Source organism: Zootoca vivipara, chromosome 17 (assembly GCF_963506605.1).
Source record: "Zootoca vivipara chromosome 17, rZooViv1.1, whole genome shotgun sequence".
Lineage (NCBI taxonomy): Eukaryota > Metazoa > Chordata > Lepidosauria > Squamata > Lacertidae > Zootoca > Zootoca vivipara.
Window position 1 is genome coordinate 35,934,907 of NC_083292.1, and position 22,231 is coordinate 35,957,137.

At 45.0% G+C, this 22,231-nt stretch overlaps 1 pseudogene; it reads left to right on the plus strand.

The window, feature by feature from the left end:
* The first annotated feature begins 1,665 nt into the window (after positions 1-1,665).
* LOC118075575 (shematrin-like protein 2) lies at positions 1,666-20,551 on the plus strand (annotated as a pseudogene).
* The last annotated feature ends 1,680 nt before the right edge of the window (positions 20,552-22,231 follow it).

Genomic DNA, 22,231 nt, shown 5'->3' on the forward strand with positions numbered 1-22,231 from the left:
GTAAATCTACCACAGAATAAAATAAATTCGGGATTGGGATGGTGAAAGGTGGAAGGTGTGTGTCCTGTTGGTGCCACTTGCCCTTCTTCTGATAAGAAAGACTCTGCGAGGGGGCAACAGAAAATGGTGGGTTGAGGAGGGTTAGTTGGCAGGGGAGTGAGAAATGTCCTTATGTTCATCCAAGGAATGTTGGAGGATATGCAGGCTTCATGATAGACACAGCAATGTTCACCCCCCGCCATTCAACATTTACTGCTTCATGACACTGCCCAATGGTAGGGCCAGCCCAGTGCAACTGAGATGGTCCTGTCTCTTGTTGTCAAGGTATTCAGCACAGAGCCTCTAAGTATGATTTTATTGGTCTGGTAGGCTGATTTAAAGGTAAAGGTAAAGGGACCCCTGACCATTAGGTCCAGTCGTGACTGACTCTGGGGTTGCGCGCTCATCTCGCAATATTGGCCGAGAGAGCCGGCGTATAGCTTCCAGGTCATGTGGCCAGCATGACAAAGCCGCTTCTGGCAAACCAGAGCAGCACATGGAAACGCCGTTTACCTTCCCGCTGTACCGGTTCCTATTTATCTACTTGCATTTTAACGTGCTTTCGAACTGCTAGGTTGGCAGGATTTAGGACACATCAATTCTTCAGCATGGTTAACTTAAAGGTAAAGGACCCCTGACAGTTAAGTCCAGTCGTGAATGACTCTGGGGTTGTGGCGCTCATCTTGCTTTATTGGCCAAGGGAGCCGGTGTTTGTCTGCAGACAGTTCTTCTGGGTCATGTGGCCTGCATGACTAAGCCACTTCTGGCAAAACCAGAGCAGCACACGGAAACACCATTTACCTTCCCGCCAGAGTGGTACCTATTGATCTACATCTCCATTTAGTCCACAGGCAGCAGAGCCAATGATCAGAGATGATGGGAGGGCACCATTTTGGCTACATCTGGTTTAGGGGCTGCCACATAGAATGCCACATGGCCTATGGTCAGGGATGATTTCCAGAAATGGTTTCCAGGGTCTGGAAACCAAGCCTTATGAAGAACAGTTGAAGGAGCTGGGTATGTTTATCCTGGAAAAGAAGAGACTGAGAAGAGATATGATAGCCATCTTCAAATATCTCAAGGGCTTTCACATGGAGGGTAGGACTCTAACCAATGGCCTCAAGTTACAAGAAAGGAGAATCTGACTAAATATATGGAAAAACTTTCTGACAGCAAGAGCTGTTCGACAGAGGAACAGTCTCCCTTGGGAGGTTGTGGGCTCTCCTTCCTTGGGAGTTTTTAAGCAGAGGTTGGATGGCCATCTGTCATGGATGCTTTAGCTGAGAGTCCTGCAATGCAAGAGGTTGGACTAGATGACCCTTGGGGATACCTTCCAACTCTATGATTCTAAGACCTAGAGTTCAGCCACATTCTGGAGGGCCACACCGGTTTCCCATTTGGGGGAATAACAGAAGTAAAGGGTTCTGCAAATTTAATGAAAATTCTCACAGAGCGAAATAGAGAACATGAAAATGCAATCTGGGTGATTCATTGTAATAAGCTGAGGAGAGCATAATACCTGGTCCTGACTCCACTGGAATTATTAAAGTAATTTTGCACATGATGAAATCAGCAGTTCTTGAGGGTGGAACTTGAGAACAAAGTGATGTCACTGGGATGTCAAGGATGCCACTGACACAGTATAAAAGCCCTCATCCATCCACAGTCCTCCAACATCTTCACTGATCAGCTTCTCTTGCCTTTCAATTCCTCAAAGGAACAGGTAAGCTTGGCTTGCCCAAGTCATCTTGGTACGGTAGCTTTAACCACCTTAAATTCCAGGAGCTTAATTTGGGTAGAGTGTGAAGCAGTTCAGAAATGCAACAACTGAGCCAGGCCATGTTGACCATGTTCATTGGTTATGTTCTACCTCCACTGTTAGAGGAGTGGTGCTTCCAAATGCCAATGACCAGAAGCAACGAGAGGGAAGTGTTGCGGATGCATTCAGACCCCGGTTGAAGGTTTCCGAAGGGCATCTGGTTCAACACTGTGATAACAGGGTGAAGGACTGATTCAGCTGACATTTATTATGTTCATATGTGGACTACAACTTCCATCGGCCCTGACCATTGACCATTATAGGTGTGGATAATGGCAGTTGCGGGTTCACAAAGTCTATTGAACTGCAGCTTGTATCATTCCTGACCAATGGGCAGGCAGGCAGGAATCCGGCAAACTCTGGAGGGGAAAACATTGAATTTGGGGATGTTAGTCTTCCTTGTCCTGGAAGCCACTTATGCTTTAGCCCAGAGAATGCAGACAATAGATTATGATGACTTCACTAGCAGTGACATAAAAAAAATTATTCAGGGCATTTCTGTACTAGCTAGGACAGCCTTGGTCACCCTGAAACTCTCCAAATTGTAATACTTAGAGCAGGAAGAGGAGAGCTGTGGGCTTCCAGATACCGATCAGCCTCCAGCTCTCAAGCTCATATTTTCTATTAGCCTCCAACTCTCATCAGCACCACTCAGCATGGCCAGAAAAAGGTATGGATGTGAGCAGCAGTTCAGTAACAGATCGACTTAGGGGCATTCTCACATCTGTAAAGGTGCCAAACCCCATTTTATGGCACTATAAAACACATGATTTTGTACACTGTAATGGTGGTGGGGGAGGTGAGGCTAAATATCTTCTGTCGCCCCGGAACACGGCAGCTCTTCTTGCCTTCAGTATTGTTTATTCTCCTTCCTGTTTCCTTTCAGACTCTCCTCCATCACTCAGCCATGGCATCCTGTGGACCATCCTGTGCTGTCCCATCTTGCGCTTCCACCCCAGTGGTTGGTTTTGGATCGGCCGGTCTTGGAGGCATTGGTGGCCTTGGTGGCCTTGGCCTTGGTGACACCTACGGCTATGGCTCCGGCGCCCTGGTTGGATCTGGCATCCCTTCTGCTAGTCTTGGTATTCTTTCTGGTGTTGCCCCTTCATGCATCAACCAGATCCCACCAGCAGAGGTCGTGATCCAGCCACCAGCCTGCATTGTGACCATCCCAGGACCCATCCTCTCGGCTAGCTGTGAGCCCGTGGCTGTGGGAGGAAACGCTCCATGCTCCCCTGGTGGTTTGGGCAGTGGGCTCCTTGGAGCCGGTGCTCTTGGAGCCGGTGCTCTTGGAGCTGGTGCTCTTGGAGCTGGTGCTCTTAGAGGATCTCGTTTTGGAGTTGGGGGTCGCTATGGATTCGTTGGAGACAGAGGAAGCATCTGTTACAGCCCCTGGTAAGGTCACATGGAAGGTTTATTAGGGAGAAGAATATCCACTGCAAAACGTTCAAGCCTGGGTTTAAGATATGCTGAACATCCTCAATTCCTGATGAAGCCACTGAGCACTGGGGGTGCCCAGCAAGCCTGCAAATCTGACCCATGGCTGTCTTTCATGCATCCATTTCTCTTCTTAACATAATCCCCCTCTATCCCACTGTTTATGTGCTTTCCCCTCCCTTGGCTTTTATTTATTGTATGTACAGCTCTTTCGCTCCCCTCCAGCATAGTGAAGAACAGAAACACTATGGACAAGGAACTTGGCCTTTGGAATTTATGCCCAGTCAGTTTGGTACCTCTGTGAAAATGGCAGAGGGGGAAAAAGTTTTTATAATTGCCAACAATATAACTGATCTCTTTCTGGGAGGGGATTTGTAATACAGAAACGATTTGTGTATATTTCTTAAGATTTGTCCTTTTCAAAAATATCCAACTTCTTGAGCATTTGTATTTGTTCACTCAAATATCTTTTCCCCATTCCTAATACAACTTACTCTGCATCATAACTCTGGTGTCCTGTTCTTCTTTAGCATATAGACTATTTTATTCCCTTAAACATGAGTTACTGTGAAGGGTACCCTTTGATAAACGACAACATATATTGATAGCGACCTAAATCGGTGGGAACAAGGCATCCAAGAACTTTCCTGGCACCCATAAAGTTCATACAATTCTCTTCACTGCCCCCTTGTGGTGGTCTGTTACCCTTTTCTCCCTGGAACAGTACATATAGCTCAAGGAGGAAGTTGGAAGTTAGAAGAGTGAGCTTTCTCCCCTCATCCTTTTCCAGCTCCATGTGCTTTGCAAGACTGAGATTAATGCAGTTGGGTCTGAATTTATCCAGATCTCATAGAAGCAGGAACTGTTGTCTCTCTCCCCGCTCTCTCTTATTTGGGAGGGAATGATTTAATGGAGAGTGGAGGAAAGTAACCAGATTTAGTGGCACCAACATTACTTATACAAAAATCATAATGTGCCCATCAGCATAAAATAGTTGGTGGTTTCTGCAAATTGACATGTGTTGGAGGTGGAAACCTCTAGTGAAACAGCATACATTTTGAGAAAATCCAACACCACCACCAACAATAACAACAACCTCAGTGGTTCCAGTTGTGACCCAATTGCACCTAAGGCAAACCTGGAAGTCCATTGGAAGGTTGTTTCATGTACATAACATCTAAATGCAAGGAGATAAAAGTGGTTGCATATTTGCATGTGGCAGGAATGGGTGAGTGTTGTCCCATGTGGTGAGAAGCATCACTGTAACTTCTAAGTATGGTATCAAGAATGACTAAATACTGCTTCATGTGGGAAAGCAGTATCATTACAGCTTCTCAGGGAAGGATCTCCAGGACCAACTAAGTCCAGTCTAGCCTTGGGCTTCTGCTGGGCAGGAAGAGTCTACAAGAGCATTTCTTGGCTCCTTTCCTTGAGCAGCAAGGCCTCCCTGAGCCCCAGAACATAGTTATCTGCCTTCTGCTGAGCCATATCGTTGGTCCAGCTAGCTCAGGGTCATTTATCACACAGCACAATGTTGAACTATGGAACTAGGATGTCTTTGAAAGAGGCATAGACAAATTCATGAGGAAAGGGCTATCAATGAGATAAAGAAAAATCCTGGGGATTTACTCCGCTGCCCCACTCGTCAGGGTGCCACTCCCAATGGATCGCTCTGGTTAGCAAAAGGAGGAGTTTCTAGCCAAGTGAAAGAAGCAAACAGCGGTCGGTAGACCTGACCTTTATTTGTCGCAACAAGGTTCAAACACACAAAGAGTAGGAACCCCAAGCATGGAGTTGCGTGAACTTTTAAAACCTCTCCCCATTTCCCACAATACATTTTTCAACAGCATCATCAATACATCACAAATATGTCACTAAGTAGGAGTGTTTGGCATGTAGAAACATGAGCCCATCACCCACCCCTGTCAATAACCCCAGTTCCCAACACCTTTTAACTACCCTCTTCCCCAAAGAACAATAAGAGTATTTACACATCCCCCTAGCTACAAGGCTTTCTCCTTTGAAAGTGCAGTGGTACCTCTGGTTACGAACTTAATTCGTTCTGGAGGTCCGTTCTTAACCTGAAACCGTTCTTAACCTGAGGTACCACTTTAGCTAATGGGGCCTCCCGCCGCTGCACAATTTCTGTTCTCATCCTGGGGCAAAGGTACTACTTCTGGGTTAGCAGAGTCTGTAACCCGAAGTGTTTGTAACCCGAGGTACCACTGTATCAGGATTCAACCACCATCCTGATGGATTTCTGTCTGGTGTATGTGCTGCCCTTGATTGCCTCCTGCCTCCTATTGTGTGGCTAAGTTCACACCTTGTGGGGTGTGTGTGCAAGGAGTATGTGATCTTATGCTTAAGGGATTATGGAGGCAGGGGAGAGCCCTGGATTCCCCTCCTCCAGAGGGGAATTAGCCAGAGGGGAATTAGCTGCTGGAATTAGCTGCTGGAACCAAGGAAATCCATCAAACCATTGAATTTTGGCGATTACAGTATTTCGATTCTATGGTATATTGGATAGTCTGAGGAAACTGTTGTGTATTGAGTCACAACAGAAACTATACATGGTATCCGCTTATTGCTACAATTTTATACACTGCTTTTCTGAGCCTCTTTGCTGTTGTGTCTGTACGGTGCCTGTGTCAACGGTCTTTGTCCTGGCCTTAGTTAGAGGCTGTTGTGGGGACTTGGGATTTTGGGAGATTCGTTTAATTGCCCCCCCTTCCTAGTTTTCACAAATGGCTACTATCATTGCTATTTTCCTCCATGGTTGGATGTGGTAATGCTTATGAATTGTCAGTTTAAGTTAACTTCTAAAATCTGGTTAGTGGAGTCCCCATATCCCTCCTGGGCAGGCAAAACTATGAATCAAGTGTGGGAGAGTTTACTTTTGAATTGCCTCTTGATTTCCACTGGGCATGCCCAAGGTCCTTGAGCAATTCATCAGATCCTGCCCTATTTAATTTTCAATGTTTTGCTTCTACACATTTCTTTGTCAAAACGAAATAAACAAATTCCTTCCAGCAGCACCTTAGAGACCAACTAAGTTTGTAATTGGTATGAGCTTTTGTGTGCATGCACACTTCTTCAGATACACTGAAGCAGAAGTCACCAGACCCTTATATATAGTGAGAGGGTGGGGAAGGGTATTACTCAGAAGGGTGGTGGGAATGGGTGACTGACTGACTGATAGCTGTTGACGACTGTTAATGACTGCAATTGGTCTTACAGGAAAAAGCAAGGGGTGAAATGGCTAAAGAAAGCTTTATCATGTATAATGAGATAAGAATCCAGTGTCTTTATTCAGACCTGGTCTTTCCATGGTTTTAAGCTTGGTAATAAGTTGCAGTTCAGCAACTTCTCTTTCCAGTCTATTTCTGAAATTCTTTTGTTTATTTTGTTTCGACTACGTCAGACCAACACAGCTACCTACCTGTAACATTTCTTTGTGATAGAGCTGCTATATCTGTAGGTCGCTCCCTCGTGTGGCTCACCTATGTACTGCAGGTGCCTGTTTCTCATTGAAGTAACGCCAGGGCTTGGACTGGCTCTACCAAGCCAGCCTGGCAGTTGAATCATCCAAGACAGGAAGGAGTACAGGAGGACTCCCTATACCAAGTAAGCTTTGCTCTGTATAGAATAACTTTATGCCACTTATCTTATTTCAATAGCACGAGACTGTAGCTTGCACTGGTGAAGATAGGAGGGAGAAGAATAAGTGTACAGCATGGTGGTGTCAAATACAGGTTGTGTTGAGGCTAGCAGTTGGGGTGATGTGAGAAATGAAAAATGGGGCCATGGAAATGATAAGGCCTCTTTTATATCTGGGTAAAGAACTTTTTTGGTCCAGCGGACCAGCTTGGGGGTACTCCTGGATCCCTTGCTGTCACTCAAGGCTCTGGTTGCTTCATTGCCTTCCATCAGCTTTGGCTCGTGGCCCAGGGATCTAGGGCTCTGGTAACCTCAAAGTTACATTACTGCAGTGCGTTTTATGTAGGGCCACCTCTGAAGACAGTTTGGAAACTTCAGCTAGTGCAGAATTCAGCAGCCGGGTTGCTCACTGGAGAAAAATGGTTTGAGCATGTTGCACTGATCCTGGTCCGACTGCGCTGGCTACCAATTAAGTTCCCAATTCAAAGTGCTGGTTTCAAAGCCTTAAACGGCTCAGGAACATAGCTGCCAAGTACCCCGTTTTCCCCAGGAAACCCCCATATTTCCTTACCATTTCCTGCAGGTGTCCCGAATGGCAAAATACCCCATATTCCCCCGGATTACAGAGCTCCTGCCGGCGGCCATGTTCTTCTGGTGCTGCACCGGCACCGGAAGTCGCTTCTACGCACTTCCGGACATGCGTAGAAGTGACTTCCGATGCCGCTGTGCCCATTTCCAAAATGTCCGCAGCGTCAGAAGTCGCTTCTACGCATGTCCAGAAGTGCGTAGAAGCGACTTCCGGTGCCGCGGCACTGCTGATCCCAGATTTTTCAATCCGGAACTTGGCACCTGTGCTCAGGAATGCAATACCTCAAGGACTGCCTCTTTCCATATGAACCTACCCAGACCTTGAGATCATCTTCTGAGGCCCTTCTTTGTGTGCCTCCTCCTCAAGAGGTCCAGAGGGTGGCAACACGAGAACGGGGCCTTCTCTGCAGTGGCTCCCCATCTGTGGAATGCTCTCCCCAGGGAAGTTCGCCTGGCACCTTCATTATACACCTTTAGGCACCAGGTAAAAACATTCATTTTTGATCAGGCCTTTGGTTGACCTGATCGGCATCCTATGCCCTTTTAAAATGTGGCTCTATTTTGGGTGTGTGCGTGTTATTGGGTTATTGTTTTTTTAATTTTAATTTTATATATTGTGATCTTTTCTCTGAATTGCCCTGAGACCTCCAGGTATAGAGCACTATATAAATTCAATCAATCAATCAATAAGAAAATAAATAAAATCTTATGTAATAGTTAGAATGTTGGACTATGACGAGGGGGACCATGGTTCAAATCCCCATTCAGCCAGGAAGCTTGGGCCAGTCACCATCTCTCAGCCCAACCTACCTCACAGGGTTGTTGTGAGGATGAAATGGGGGGGGGGAACCATGGACACCACTTTGGGATATTTGGAAGATAAAAGTGATATAGAAATATAATAAACAAACAAACAAATCTTTATCTGGACTAGATGGTGAATCACAAAATGACAACCCCCCCTCCCCACCATGGAAGAAGGAATGAGTGAAGATCTACATCTGGAACAAGGGGGGGAATAGAGATCTACATCAGAATCTGCTGCCCCTGTGGATCCTGCCACCTGAGGTCATTGGTTCACCTTGCCTCATGCATGGTCCGGTCCTGGTGAATCACCGGTCCTGGTGAAAGGGCAGCATATTCATTGCTGAAAGACACAGGAAAAAATATATCACAAAAGAAACGTGTCTGTGTGCTTGCATGCAACAACCTGCCATGCATAGAGAGGTCTGCATTCCGTGAGTTTTCTGTTGAACAGCCACAGCTGGAATCAGGGTTACAGACAGATCACTGGCAGGGCTCTAAACCGAAGGCCTGTGGCAGGATTTCTCCTAGTCCAATGAAAGAGGAGGAGGGAAAATTCTGGAGGCTGGGCTGCAAATAAAATAACAATGCATGGTTAATTCCCTGGGCCTGGGTACACCACGCCACAGTTCTGTTGGCACCAATGGTAGGTTGCTGCCTCCTGGTACAAATAGCAGTTGTGCCCTGTGATTTTCACTAGGGCTGCGGCATGAACAGAGGGAAAGGGCTAAACCACCAGGTACTAGACCCCATCAAAGCACAGCACTTTGCAAAGAGCCTCCCGGATGCTTGAGAAGTGTTGTGCAAGGGTTTTGCAAGCATTACTAATTGGCAGTGCTTGCAAATACCCTTTCAGCCAAGCCCTGTCCTCACCTGCTCCACGTATATGATGTCAAGGGTAAGACAAGTGTGCATAGTTTGGCTGAAACAGCCTTGCAGACCAAATTTGGCCTGCAATCTGGTGCTTCCCCATCCTTGCTCTTGGTGGGCGTTTGGTTCTGCATTTCTTCACATGTTATCCAATGAGAGTATACCAATTGAAGTCAAGGGACAGGGCTAACTCAGGTTTATTCATTTCGATGGGTCTGTTCTAAAAAAACCCGGCGCTGGATGCAACCTTCTCTCCAACACAGAGACAGGACAAGAAAGAGAAATAAATGGGAAGGAGATGCCTAGGAACTTGCTGGGACATTTGACTAGTAGAGAGAACATGTGGAGAACATCTGGGGGTATGTGTGTGGGGTATGCACATCAAAAGCATTTATATTGCCAATAAAAGGTATTCACTAAAGGAAGCAGGGGCATGACAGGTCCAGAAGATGGATAGATAAATGATAGTTAGATAGATAGATAGATGATAGAGATAGATAGATAGATAGATAGATAGATAGATTGCTAGGCACTGCCAACCTTGGTTGCTTGCGTACCCCAGCTACCCACCAACCTTTTTGCTAATGGGCCTTCCCCTACACCTGGGCAAACCCCTTCCCTTGACAACTAATCCACTCACACACTTATCCCCTGACAGCTCACCCAATCCGCACCTTTGGTGTGGAGAAAGGGGATAGCTAAAAGTCGTCCTCTCTCATGATGCTAGTACTTGTGGGCATCCAATGAATCTGAAGCCAGAGGATTCAGGACAGGCAAAACCAGGTACTTCGTCATGCAGCCAGAAGTTTATCTATCTGTGGTCCACTGACTTGGATGGCCTTAACAGAAGATTAGACCAATGCAAGGGAACAAAGGCTATCGATGACTACCAGCAATGGAGGCTATAATTCCTACCTCCACTATACCATTTACTGGTAAACACAAAGGCAGGGAGCGCTGTTCCGGCACAGGTCCTGCTTGAGGGCTCCCCAAGAGTCATTTGGCTGTCTGCTGTGAGATACTGCACTAGGTGGACCACTGGTCCATTCTTATCTTGTCCAGACTGCTGGTTCAGTTGACTCTTACCTTGTGTAGACCATTCTCCCCTGGAATGTGGTGATGCTCTTACAGGATCATTCAATGGCAGGTCCATTTATATTGCTCCTTCAGCCGCCTAATGTATAATCTAGGTCAGGGATACCCAATCTGATGCCCTCTAGATGTCGTTAAGCTACATCTCCCCACCCACCCCTTACCATTGGCTACGCTTATGGGAGTTGCAGCCCCAAAAATATCTGGAGGACAAGACGTCAGCTGTCTAGATCTAAGAGATGGCCCACAGCTCATTTGTGGCTCATTACAGTTCTCTGTCATCCTCTACTATATAATTTGGAATGACAGCTCCTCTGTGTGATTAGTAGCCAGCTCCAGATTGCCTCAAGTCAGCTTCTGTTGCTATTCTGCTGACTTCACTGGTAATACGAGAAGAGCTTTTGCCTCCACCTTCATTTCATGAGGATGAATGAAATATATCTGTGCCACACAATTACACTTCTAGAGCAGATGTGGTCCCTTCAGATTGTTGGCTGATCTTATATCCACCCATGGTCCACCCATGGCCAAGGATGGACATTCACCCAGCTCCACAAATTTATTGGGGAATAATATATACATATGATAAGAATAATATTGGAGAAAACTGGGTATTGAAACTTGCTTAACCTAAATGGTATATCAGAGTTTCCAGTGGCCCTTTAAAGTACGCTTCACGCAGAGTATACGCAGTCAGAAGTCGACCTGGCTAAGAAAACACCAACAACAACATAGGGAATTAATCTCCCTTATATGAAACCCCTTACTAGCTGCACACTTGTAAAAGTATGCAGATGAAAATACAAACTGTTGGGTTTCTTTAACTGAAAAACAAACTGACTCTAAAGAGACTTTAAACTAAAGATAAATGCTTTCTCTCTTAGCAACTTTACCCACATTCCATCCTTCAAACCATTCCAAACCTCCCACAAAACTCCCATTAAACTACCCAAGAATTAACAGCAAACTAGCTTTATAACTAAGCAACTCTCATACTAAGATTCAACTAGGAATCTCTTAAACTGAGAACAACTGAGAGAGTGATCTACTTAGAGATTACTCAAACTGAAAGAGATACAGAAGGCTTTCTGACAGAGCCTTATATACAAGAAGCAGAGCCCACGCCTGTGGGCAATTAACAGAAATCACCGGCACCTGTTTCTCTTAAACAGTATTTACATTAGACCGGCTCTAAAGTAACTTGACTATTCAAAAAATCCAACAGTCGATCTGCTCTCCCCCTCCACTGTCTACATAAGACGGCAAATAAAATGGGTGGGCCATACACCAGCTATTATAGACTAACAGAATGCAACAAACAACCCAACAAATGATTGAATAAACAATACGTTGCCTTCGACATTATTTTATTTCAGCCAACAAATGTTTACAGATCACACGTATTATGGAAAACTGTTCGGCAGATCAATGCATGTTGCATTTCATCTCTGTATGCTGGAGCATAGAAATGTCAAAAGGTTCTAATAGCATGACATCTAAGCTGCAGGTGGCCAAGGCAAAATTACTGGGTAGAGCAGCGCCATTATTATTTTCCCCCACGTGCTTTGATGTCTAATGTTCCCTCCCTCTGGCCATTCACCATTCCCAGGAGGTCAGACAAGGCAACCGTGGAAGTTGAATGCAACATAACTGCCCTTTGAGATTTGCACCTCCAACCTTGCCAATGATTAGGAAGCCCAGTAATTCAGGATTAATGATATACTCTTTATTCTTTTATATATATATATATATATATATATATATATATATATATATATATCCAGAGAAGTAAATTAGTTTCATGGCTTCGGTGGTTTTACGTGGCAAGGGATTCCCTACAGTAGACAAGAACTTGTGCCTGTGCTTTCTGAATGGGAACAGGATGGACTGAGGAAATTAGGGAGCAGCTCTGTACAGAGACAGACTCCCTTAACCCATTATCACCCAGTTTTGCCTACACTGACTGGCAGTAGCTCCCTAGGGAGCTGCTAGAATAGGGTCTTTCCTAGTCATACCTGAATGTGCTTGAGGTTGAACCTGGGACATTTTGAATGCTGAATTAAAGTAAGGCTCTAGTTCTCATGGTTTTGGATAAAGTGATGGTTTAAATAGGAACATAGGGCTTTGATTAATCTAGTTTGGTATTGTCTACACTGACTGGCAGTGGCTCTGCAGGGCTTCAGACTGGTCTCTCTCCCAGCCCCACCTGGAGATGCTGGGGACTGAACCAGGGGCTTGGTTTGGGAGGTCAGGGGGGCCGTGACCACAGGCACACAGTTTTGAGGGGGCACAAACCAGATGCCTCCATGCAGGCACAGGCTTCCAAGGGAATCCCTGTCCCACCCAGATGCATCCTAGCAGGTCTCATTCCTGGCTACCCGTTCTTCCCTGCCTGCCGCTGGGGGTCTCAGTCTGGGCCCTGGAAGCCAGCCTGGTTTCGCTGCTGCATCCCCAGCCCCCTCACTGAATGTCTATCCGGCCAGCACTTGCTCACTCCTTGCTTGGTGCACTCCTCAGAAGGTTAATTGGCATGGAGGGAGAGAGTCAGGCAAGGGCTGACCCCAGGGTGGCCTTGCCCGGCGCTCCTCTTCATAGGCATGGGGGGGATTTGCCGGCCAAGGGCCATGTCAGCCTGCCAGTCTCAGGCAGGCAGGTGGTGCAGTGTGGCCCCTCTTGGCTCTGGTTGGAGGCCCCCCCAGCAGCAGCTGCTATCCTAGATTGTTAGATATACTGTAGGCTGTCCCCGGGACAGGTGAGGCTGCTGCTGATCCCTTATTTTCAAATCTGAAAGTTGACAGCTATGCCTTTAGTTTTTTTCATACAGAATTCTGTGTCAGGGTGGTCCAACTTTTCGTACCAAGTGAGGGTCAATCTAAGCCTTTCAGAGGATTCACATTTTTACAATGCTCTTCAAAATATTTTCTGTAGATGTCCCACTCTCTAATAAAAGTTTGTTCTATATTGTCTCTAATTCTTCCCATCATTCTTGCTAGTTCTGTATACTGTATTCCAATAGTTCCGCTTGCCTCCAATTTAGTCGGGGTAGCTTCTCCTTTCCATACCCATTTTAGCTAAAATGGATTAGATGTTTATTTGTTATGATCCACCTGGGGATGTGTATGTGTTTATAACTTATCTGTAACTATTCAATAAACCATTTCCATTCTTTTGTTTTAAAAACTTGTTATTTTGGGCAAGAAACATTTTTCCATTGTAGTCACATACATGAATAAGTTTCTATACATTCTTTTCATTTCATTATATATCATTTCCCAGTAAGCTTTAACCTTGCTACAAGACATATGATAAAAAGAGCCTACTTTCTCTTTCCATTTCCAACACTTATTTGATTTAGATGTATACATTTTTGCCAATTTACTCGGTGTTAGAGACCATCGATATATCATTTTCATATAATTTTTCCTTAGACCATAACATGCTGAAAATATTATATCCATATTCCACAATCGTTCCCATGCTTCCATGTCTATAGTGGTGTGTGTGTGTGTGTGTGTGTGTGTGTGTGTGTGTGAGAGAGAGAGAGAGAGAGAGAGAGAGAGAGAGAGAGAGAGATTGAGAGATTTCAGACTCTCTAAGTGCCCCTATTTCCCAGGATTTACAGTCCCCGATTTACAGAAGCCACCCCAGTTTTTGATTTGACCCTGGAATGTCCTGCTTTTCCTAAACAGTCTCTATTTTCATCACAAAAACATTGGAGGTTATGAAGTTATGTAACCCCCTGAGCCAACGAGGTAATTGACTATACAACCTTTAGAAGGCATCTGAAGGCAGCCCTGTACTGTATAGGGAATTTTTTTTAAATGTTTAATGTTTTATTATGTTTTAATATATGTTGGAAGCCACCCAGAGTGGCTGGGGCAACCCAGACAGATGGACGGGGCATAACTTACTACTACTACTACTACTACTACTACTACTACTACCTTTATTGGAAAAATGTTGGAGGGTATGTGATTTGCTGAAATTTTGCCAAATGTGAAAAAGGAGCAGGGCCCCCATTTGTTGCGTTCTGACTGAGACAGGACTGTTTTGTGCCTGGTCATCACAAATGATTCCTGAATCACCCTCTTTAGAAGTGAAAGCACTGTGCTTAGAAACTAGATAGGCCTGGATATAGATGTATATTTTAACTGCCTCTCGGCAAGTCATTTATGCATTATTAAAGCCTTCTTCTCTTGTCCCTGAACTATAATCATGTCAATCTAGAAACACCAAAGTTATCCAAAGGAAACCCGTCCCAGATTTACCCCAAGAGGAATCTATTTGTTATTATTAAAAAAAGAGGCTCAAGGGAGTGACTCCACTGCAACTAAAATATTAAGAATATGGAAAGTAGGTTGTCATTGGCAAAACTGAAACCAACCAACATAAGGCAAGGCCTCAGTCCTCCATATATTGACGTCTCAATTAAGATACATGGCATTCAGCCATCTTTTGTCATTCGGAAGTGTGAGATTTGCAAGGAATTTAGGACCTTTTTTATTTGAAAAAACAAAAAAAAACCAAACCATATATCGATTAATTTAGCATTCCACCCCCACCCCCGAGACAAGAGTTGAAATTGACTTTTGTTTCTCAAAATCATCTTCTGCAAACTGGAATGCAGCCATGAAGAGTTTGGGAAACACTAGGAGGTCAAGAGGACAAGATGACAAGACGACAGAGGACAAGATGGTTGGACAGTGTTCTCGAAGCTATGAAAATGAGTTTGACATAGCTGTGGGAGGCAGTGGAAGACAGGAGTGCCTGGCGTGCTCTGGTCCATGGGATCACGAAGAGTCAGACACGACTAAATGACTAAACAACAACAGGAGGTTTCTTTAACCTGGAAGAGGCAAAGTGGTATTTCCGTGACACAGCTTCTTATATATTTCTCATTACACAGGGAAAGGAAAATCTGTCAATGTCAGTTTCTCATTTCTCCACATTTCAACATCAGTTTTCATTTTTAAAAACAGTCTTCCTGCACAGTGCTCAGCATTTAAAGCTTGAATTTAATGTGTGTGCGTGTGCATATTTTCCCTAATAAACACCTTTTTGTGCGCAGTTTCCATAATACAATGCATTTTAATATTATCTTCATGAATATATGCACTTTGTGAACACATGGCCCCGCTATATGCATTTTTTGTACAAATTACTTAGCTGTAGAAACACATGGCAACATTCAGAGAAGTGTGAAAGTTGGAAGATGGTTGTGTTTTGGTTCATTTATTGTTCCAGGCAAAGCGAACTGAACCCGGTTTCACCTCCATCCCTATTACCATTTCATTTATATCTTGCCTTTTGCCCAAGGTCTCCACCAGGAGACAAATAGTATCTATTGCGTGTTTAGACCTTTAAACCTCCCCCTTAAATAAATTCACACGAGACTCAAATTTTTGGTTTGGTTTTTGGCAGAATTTAGGCCACAACTTTTTTGATTACAGCAAGTGAGTGGTTGCATAGGCTCTGGTTCGGCGAGCTCCCTACACCATTGCAGGTAGCACTGACCCAGAGCTCTATCATAGTCAGCCAAGGATGAACACCTGGAGTGGCAGAAAGCTGGGGGTATGCTATGTCCACCACCCAGATGTCCCCCTGGACTCAGGCACAGGCATAACCTCTCACAGGGTTGACCAAACCATTGAGTCCCTAGATTCCTTTAACGGAATACCCTTCACATAGGGATGGCGAGAGCGCTCTCCCATCCCTATCACCTGAACCAGAGCCTATCCACAACCTGATAAGTTGTGCAGGTGAAACCCAAGGGGCACCAGCCAATCAGCCAAGTGGGGAAAATTCCTGCCGTGCCCCTGTCCCAACGACAGATGACACACGGCAGCATAGCATGGTCAAGCGTGCAAGCCCTAAATATAGGGAAATGTGGGCGGGTGTTCCGATGCACTGACCAAGAGAGAAAACTCAGGGTCACGTGCATTGGCATATATAGGTCCCTTGATCCATTTGGCTAGCGTCCCATTGGTCGGATTAAACTTGGCAACAAGGGACCTACCAATCGGGTGTTGTGGCTATCCAATTGTACCCACCCACAACACAAGGGTTTGGTTGCCAGGTCTCACCGCAACACATGCCCTCTTTGAGGGAGGACATGATTTCACCCTACCAATGATAACCCTCTAAGGTGGATCAAGCTGAGAAATAGAATAGCTGGCCCAGGATCACACAGTGAGTTTCATGACTGAATGGAGATTTGAACCCTGGTCCTTTGTTTGTATGATTCTATGCCCTTCTGCTAATTTTCTCCTTTCCCCCTTTTAAAGCCCTCCAAGATGGTGGCCACCCCTGCCTTCTGTGGGAAGGATTTCCATCATTTTAACTGTGTGCTTCATGTTCTGCATCTTCCAACCTAAGGCTTGGAGGTCTTGATATCTTTCCCTTGAAGATGGCATGCTGCATTTACTAAAGGGGTGTGTGTGTGTGGAACCAAGGCAGAACGGGTGTGGGTGAAACTGAAAAAAAAATAACTAATAGCCTGCAATCAAAATAGAATGTTATGGTCTGGATTTAATAATCTTTGATGCTTCTCTAAAATTACATATATTTGGATCCTTGGGGCAGCCAGAGCCGTATAATTTCCAGATCTTCTGAAGTCAGGTGTGATTTGAGGACTTGGGCATTGGAATCCCTGCCTTTGCACCACCTGGGTCTGATGATATATTCTGATTTGGACTCCATTCATTTGTTCTTATTAAAATAATTGTAGCTGTCCGAACCACAAGTTGTTGTTGTCAGTTGAATTAAAATGACCTTGGGCTCAGACACCCAATCTCTCTCTCTCTCTCTCTCTCTCTCTCTCTCTCTCTCTCTCTCTCTCTCTCTCTCTCTCTCACACACACACACACACACACACACACACACACACACACACACACACCAGTAACCCAGGGGGTGTCACCTATCCTTCCCAAATGGTATAAAAAGCTCACCAGAGACCAGGATCTTCCACGTTGCTCTGCTTGCCTGCCTCTATTTTCTCCTCTCACCTTCTGCTCCTCAGGAAAGCAGGTAAGTAGGCATACCAGGGCCTTTTAGACTTGCTGAAATGTCATCTCCTTGAGATGAAATTTTGTGTCCGTGTCTTTCTATGGTTGGGCATGATCCTTGTTTTTTAAAAAAACTGATGGGTTGGTGATCATTGGCATCATATTGACTTAGTTATTAAATCACTTATTGTATTATTATTATTATTGTTGTTGTTAGTACTAGTAGTTATAGCTATCAATGGCTACTAACATGAATGACGATGTTTACTTACTTTTATGCATTTGCGTGTCAAGGTCACCGGATTCCCCACAATAAATTCACACACACACACACACACACACACACACACACACACACACACGTTAATTAAGTTTTAAGGTTTTTGGCATTATTTTAGCCACAACTTTATTAAATTACAATCAAATGTGAGTGGTTGCTTAGGCATTGGTTAACCCATCTGTCCCCCGTCCTGGGACAGATTCTGCACTGACTTCCTCTAGGCATTTTTGGAAGTCAGTAGGTAAACATTCCCTGAGGGAGGATGGATCCGGGTACCTTAGGCCCTTCTTTTGTCCTCCCTCGAATGTTCCCCGAGGCTCAATTTGCTCTGGCCCAGTCCCCTAACGGGGTACTGATGAGAACCGTTCGAGCCCCAGGATTCCTTTAACGGAATATAAGCAGCAGCAATTTAGCGTAACTTTCTAGCCTTTCCATACTCCTCTTACCAGCCAATTTCTTACCAGCCAATTTTGACCAATGCCTAACCGCCAACCTTACAAGTTGTGACGATTTGCTATGCAGTAGGCAAAAAACAAATGGCAACAGCCAATTAGCCAGATGGCAAAATTCCTACCGGGCCCCTGCCCCAAGGCAGGCGACCCCATGACAGGCACAGCGATGTCAATTCGCAAGACACCCTTAAAAAAGGAGGTGGGCGGGCGGGAGATCCGAAGCGCTTGGCAAAAGTGAAACCAATATAGGCACCCAGTGGGTTTATATAGGCTAGGGGCCAACCCTTACTCCAACCTGCAACAAGCTTTTCTTCCCAGCAACAGCACCAAACTGCCCAGTCATCCCGTGGCCATCTTGCCTAATCTGCGTAGCAACCCAGGGTCATCCTGATTGGAGAACCCGTTTAATATCTCACCTTTTCTCCAAAGAACTCAAGGTGGCATCCAGAGTTCTCTTCCTCCTCATTTAATCCTCCCAACAAGTAGCTTAGGCTGAGAAGTAGTGACTAGTCCAAGGTCACCCAATGAGCTGTGCAAGGATTTCCCAGGACTCTGCCCAACACTCCAACCAAACTGGTTCTGCTTCCAATCTCCCAGTTGGCTCCCAGTACGTTTCCGAGCACAGTTCAAAGTGCTGGTGCTGACCTTTAAAGCCCTAAACGGCCTCAGTCCAGTATACCTGAAGGAGCGTCTCCACCCCCATCGTTCTGCCCGGACACTGAGGTCCAGTACCGAGGGCCTTCTGGCAGTTCCCTCATTGCGAGAAGCCAAGTCACAGGGAACCAGGCAGAGGGCCTTCTCGGTGGTGGCGCCCGCCCTGTGGAATGCCCTCCCATCAGATGTCAAAGAGGAAAACAGATACTAGATTTTTAGAAGACATCTGAAGGCAGCCCTGTTTAGGGAGGCTTTTAAAGTTTGATAGATTGTTTTATTTCATTTTTCTGTTGGAAGCCGCCCAGAGTGGCCAGATGGGCGAGGTATAAATAATTTATTATTATTATTATTATTATTATTATTATTATTATTATTATTATTATTATTATTATCTCAGGGGCTCTTATGGTCACTGTTTCTCAGTCTAAGCTGCCTCACAGAGTTCTTGTGAGGATGAAGCAGGGTGGGAATAACCATGTACACCACCTCATGCTCTTTGCTGGGAAAAGTGGTATATAAATGAAAACAGACAAAAAACCAAAGTGCCTGATGAATATCTCAGAGCAGAGAGCCAGGCAGATGCAGAGAGGGTCCGCTGAGGCTCACTGTAGACCGAGGTAGGGGCCTGACACAGAGGGCTAGGGAGTGAAGGGGAAGTTACAAGCCAGTCTGGGCAACTGCTTCATCTAGACATGAGCAACCCTTAGAAGTCTCCATGTGTTCTCTGTTCTGCTTCCTTAGTAAAGAAACTAACCGGTGTTTCACGGTCTTTCTCTCATCTGTGAACGTCCTATTCTCCTTGTTGGCTCCCTGACAGTGCCGGAGTTACGTCTAAGCTAAACAAGCTATAGCTTAGGGCCCCATTCTCTTGGGGGCCCCCAAAAAATTAAAGGAAAAAAATGTGTTTGCATTATTAAGTTATTACTAAAAATCATTTTAAGTTGGAGCTTAATAATTAGTTCACTATTAATATATTTCTTCTTAGTTGTATTTTACTATTAATATACATCTTCTTAATTGCATTTCAGTTCAACAATTACTTTGATAAAAATACACATTTTGTTATGTGCAAATGGCTTTAGATACCTATTGGGTCCATAAATTACCATATAGCATATATTCAACACAAAAACAGCGAGAATTTGTTGTTGAAAAAGGACAGCTGGACATGTAAAGGGGCCCATTACCTTCAGCAGCTTAGAGCCTCATCGAACCTAAATCTGGCCCTGCTCCCTGACATCATGTGATTATTGTGCTTTCACGTTCTTTTTCAGACCCACACAATACAATGCCGTATTGTGGTCCATCGTGCACCATCCCATCATGTGCCTCTAGACCAGTGGTTGGGTTTGGCTCAGGTTATGGCCTTGGTTGTGGCTACGGTGGCTACGGTGGCTACGGTGGCTACGGTGGCTACGGTGGCTACGGTGGCTACGGTGGCTACGGTGGCTACGGTGGCTACGGCTATGGCGCTGAACAAGCAGCAAACCTTGGCATTCTCCCCGGGGTCCAGCCTTCATGTATCAACCAGCTCCCACCAGCAGAAGTTGTGATCCAGCCGCCTGCCTCCATCCTTACCATCCCTGGACCAGTCCTCTCTGCTTCCTGTGAGCCTGTTGCAGTGGGAGGAAACACAGCATGTGCTGTAGGCTCATATGGGTACGGAGGGCTGGGTGGATACGGACTGGGTGGCTATGGACATGGACTGGGTGGGTATGGATATGGACTGGGTGGATGTGGATATGGACTGGGCAGATACGGGCTGGGATATGGAAGAGGACTCTATGGTTACGGGGCACTTGGCCGTAGGTCTTTACTGTCAGGTAGCCGGATCTATGGATGCTATTGCTGAGGACAGATGCAAAGAGCAACAACCTGGAAATGGAAGCAACAGATAAGACCCACGGATGAGGTTATAGGGCTATTTGCATGCAACGTCCCTTAACAATCAGGCCTATTGTGTGTCACCCGTTGACCCAAATTTCTTCAGATCGCCTTACTCTGCTCCATAGTTCTGCTGGGCTGGTTTCTCAGGGGTTTGCTCCAATTTTGCTAAGATCCTGAAATGCACTGTACATATGTATGGTAACCCAACTTGAGTGTGTGTGCAATCTGCACTGGCTCTGAAGCAAGGCGGGAGGAGCTCCCAAATCAATATGCTTCTTGCCTTTTGTCTTCTGGAAGTGATGTAAAAAAGAAAAAGGAAAAAAAGGATCCAATGAAACTTGTGTGAAATCAAATTAAGTTGTTGTGACCTTTGGACTTTGCTGTGCCAGAGTTGTGGAGGAGCTTTTTTTATCCCATTCTGCATGTCTAATATCTTGCTTTGTCCTTCTGGGGCTGATGAGTCTCTGTTCAGTCCCATTCTGCCTCCACTTCCATTAAAGCTTTAAGTGCATTGCATCACATGACTCCTCATTATTTTGTCACCAAACACAGAGACTGGGAAATATTAACAGACGTCTAGATTCCCCTGGTAAAAGACACTTTAGAACAAACGAAGCTGCTTTCTATTTTATTTATTTATTCATTTAAAAAAGTATTTATAGAGTGCTATTTCATTTTTTTTAAAAAAAAATCAGTTTACAATGAAAATGCATAAACCCATGCAGGAAAAAACATTCTTTTAGGAAGGTGGTGGTGGTGGTGGTGGAGGAGGAGAAGCCAGATGTCAATTCACCATTTTTAATTGTCTGCATAAGCCTTGTGGAATAGAAAGGTTTTCAGCAGGTGTTAAAACAGAAGGCAGCTGCTGAAACTGGCAGAGTAATCCACAATATTGGGCTAATGGCGCTACCCTGTTTCCCCAAAAATAAGACCCATAAAATAAGTCGTTGCAGGATTTCTAAGCATTTGTGCAATATAAGCCACACCCCAAAAATAAGACATAGTGATAGGTGCAGTTCTGGAGGGCGCCAAGGAAGAGGCGAGGCTGGATGCGTAATTAAAAAACAAGACATCCCCTGAAAATAAGCCATAGTGTGTCTTCTTGAGGAAAAATAAATATAAGACAGTGTCTTATTTTCGGGAAAACACGGTAGTTAGCAAGGAATCTTGGCAGCAATGAGTGTAGAGGGATCACAGTACAGGGCAAGAGCAATGGGCAGGAAGTGGTTTACTATGATTATTTAGATCTCAACTACGCCTTTTAGTTGGGTGAAAGAGGGGTGGGGGAGTGGGGTTTTTCTACTTTACCTTTAGCTTTTTTGTTTTGGTCAGCGTACTAGGGAGACTAGGCTAGTCCTCTCAATGTTCCCTTGGCACCTCCTTCCCAAAGTCCAGGAAGCTTCTGACCATCTTAGGGAAGGAGGTGTGATGCTCAGGCAACGATCACCCACACAATGTGGTACCTCTGGGCCTAACTGTTCCCCTACAAATAATGTTATGACACACCACTGTTTTCTCTCAGCAATACGTAACTCAAAATCTCTTTCTCTGCAAGTACAGTGGTACCTCAGTTTATGAACACAATTGGTTCCGGAAGTCTGTTCATAAACTGAAGCGTTCAAAAACTGAAGCGAACTTTCCCATT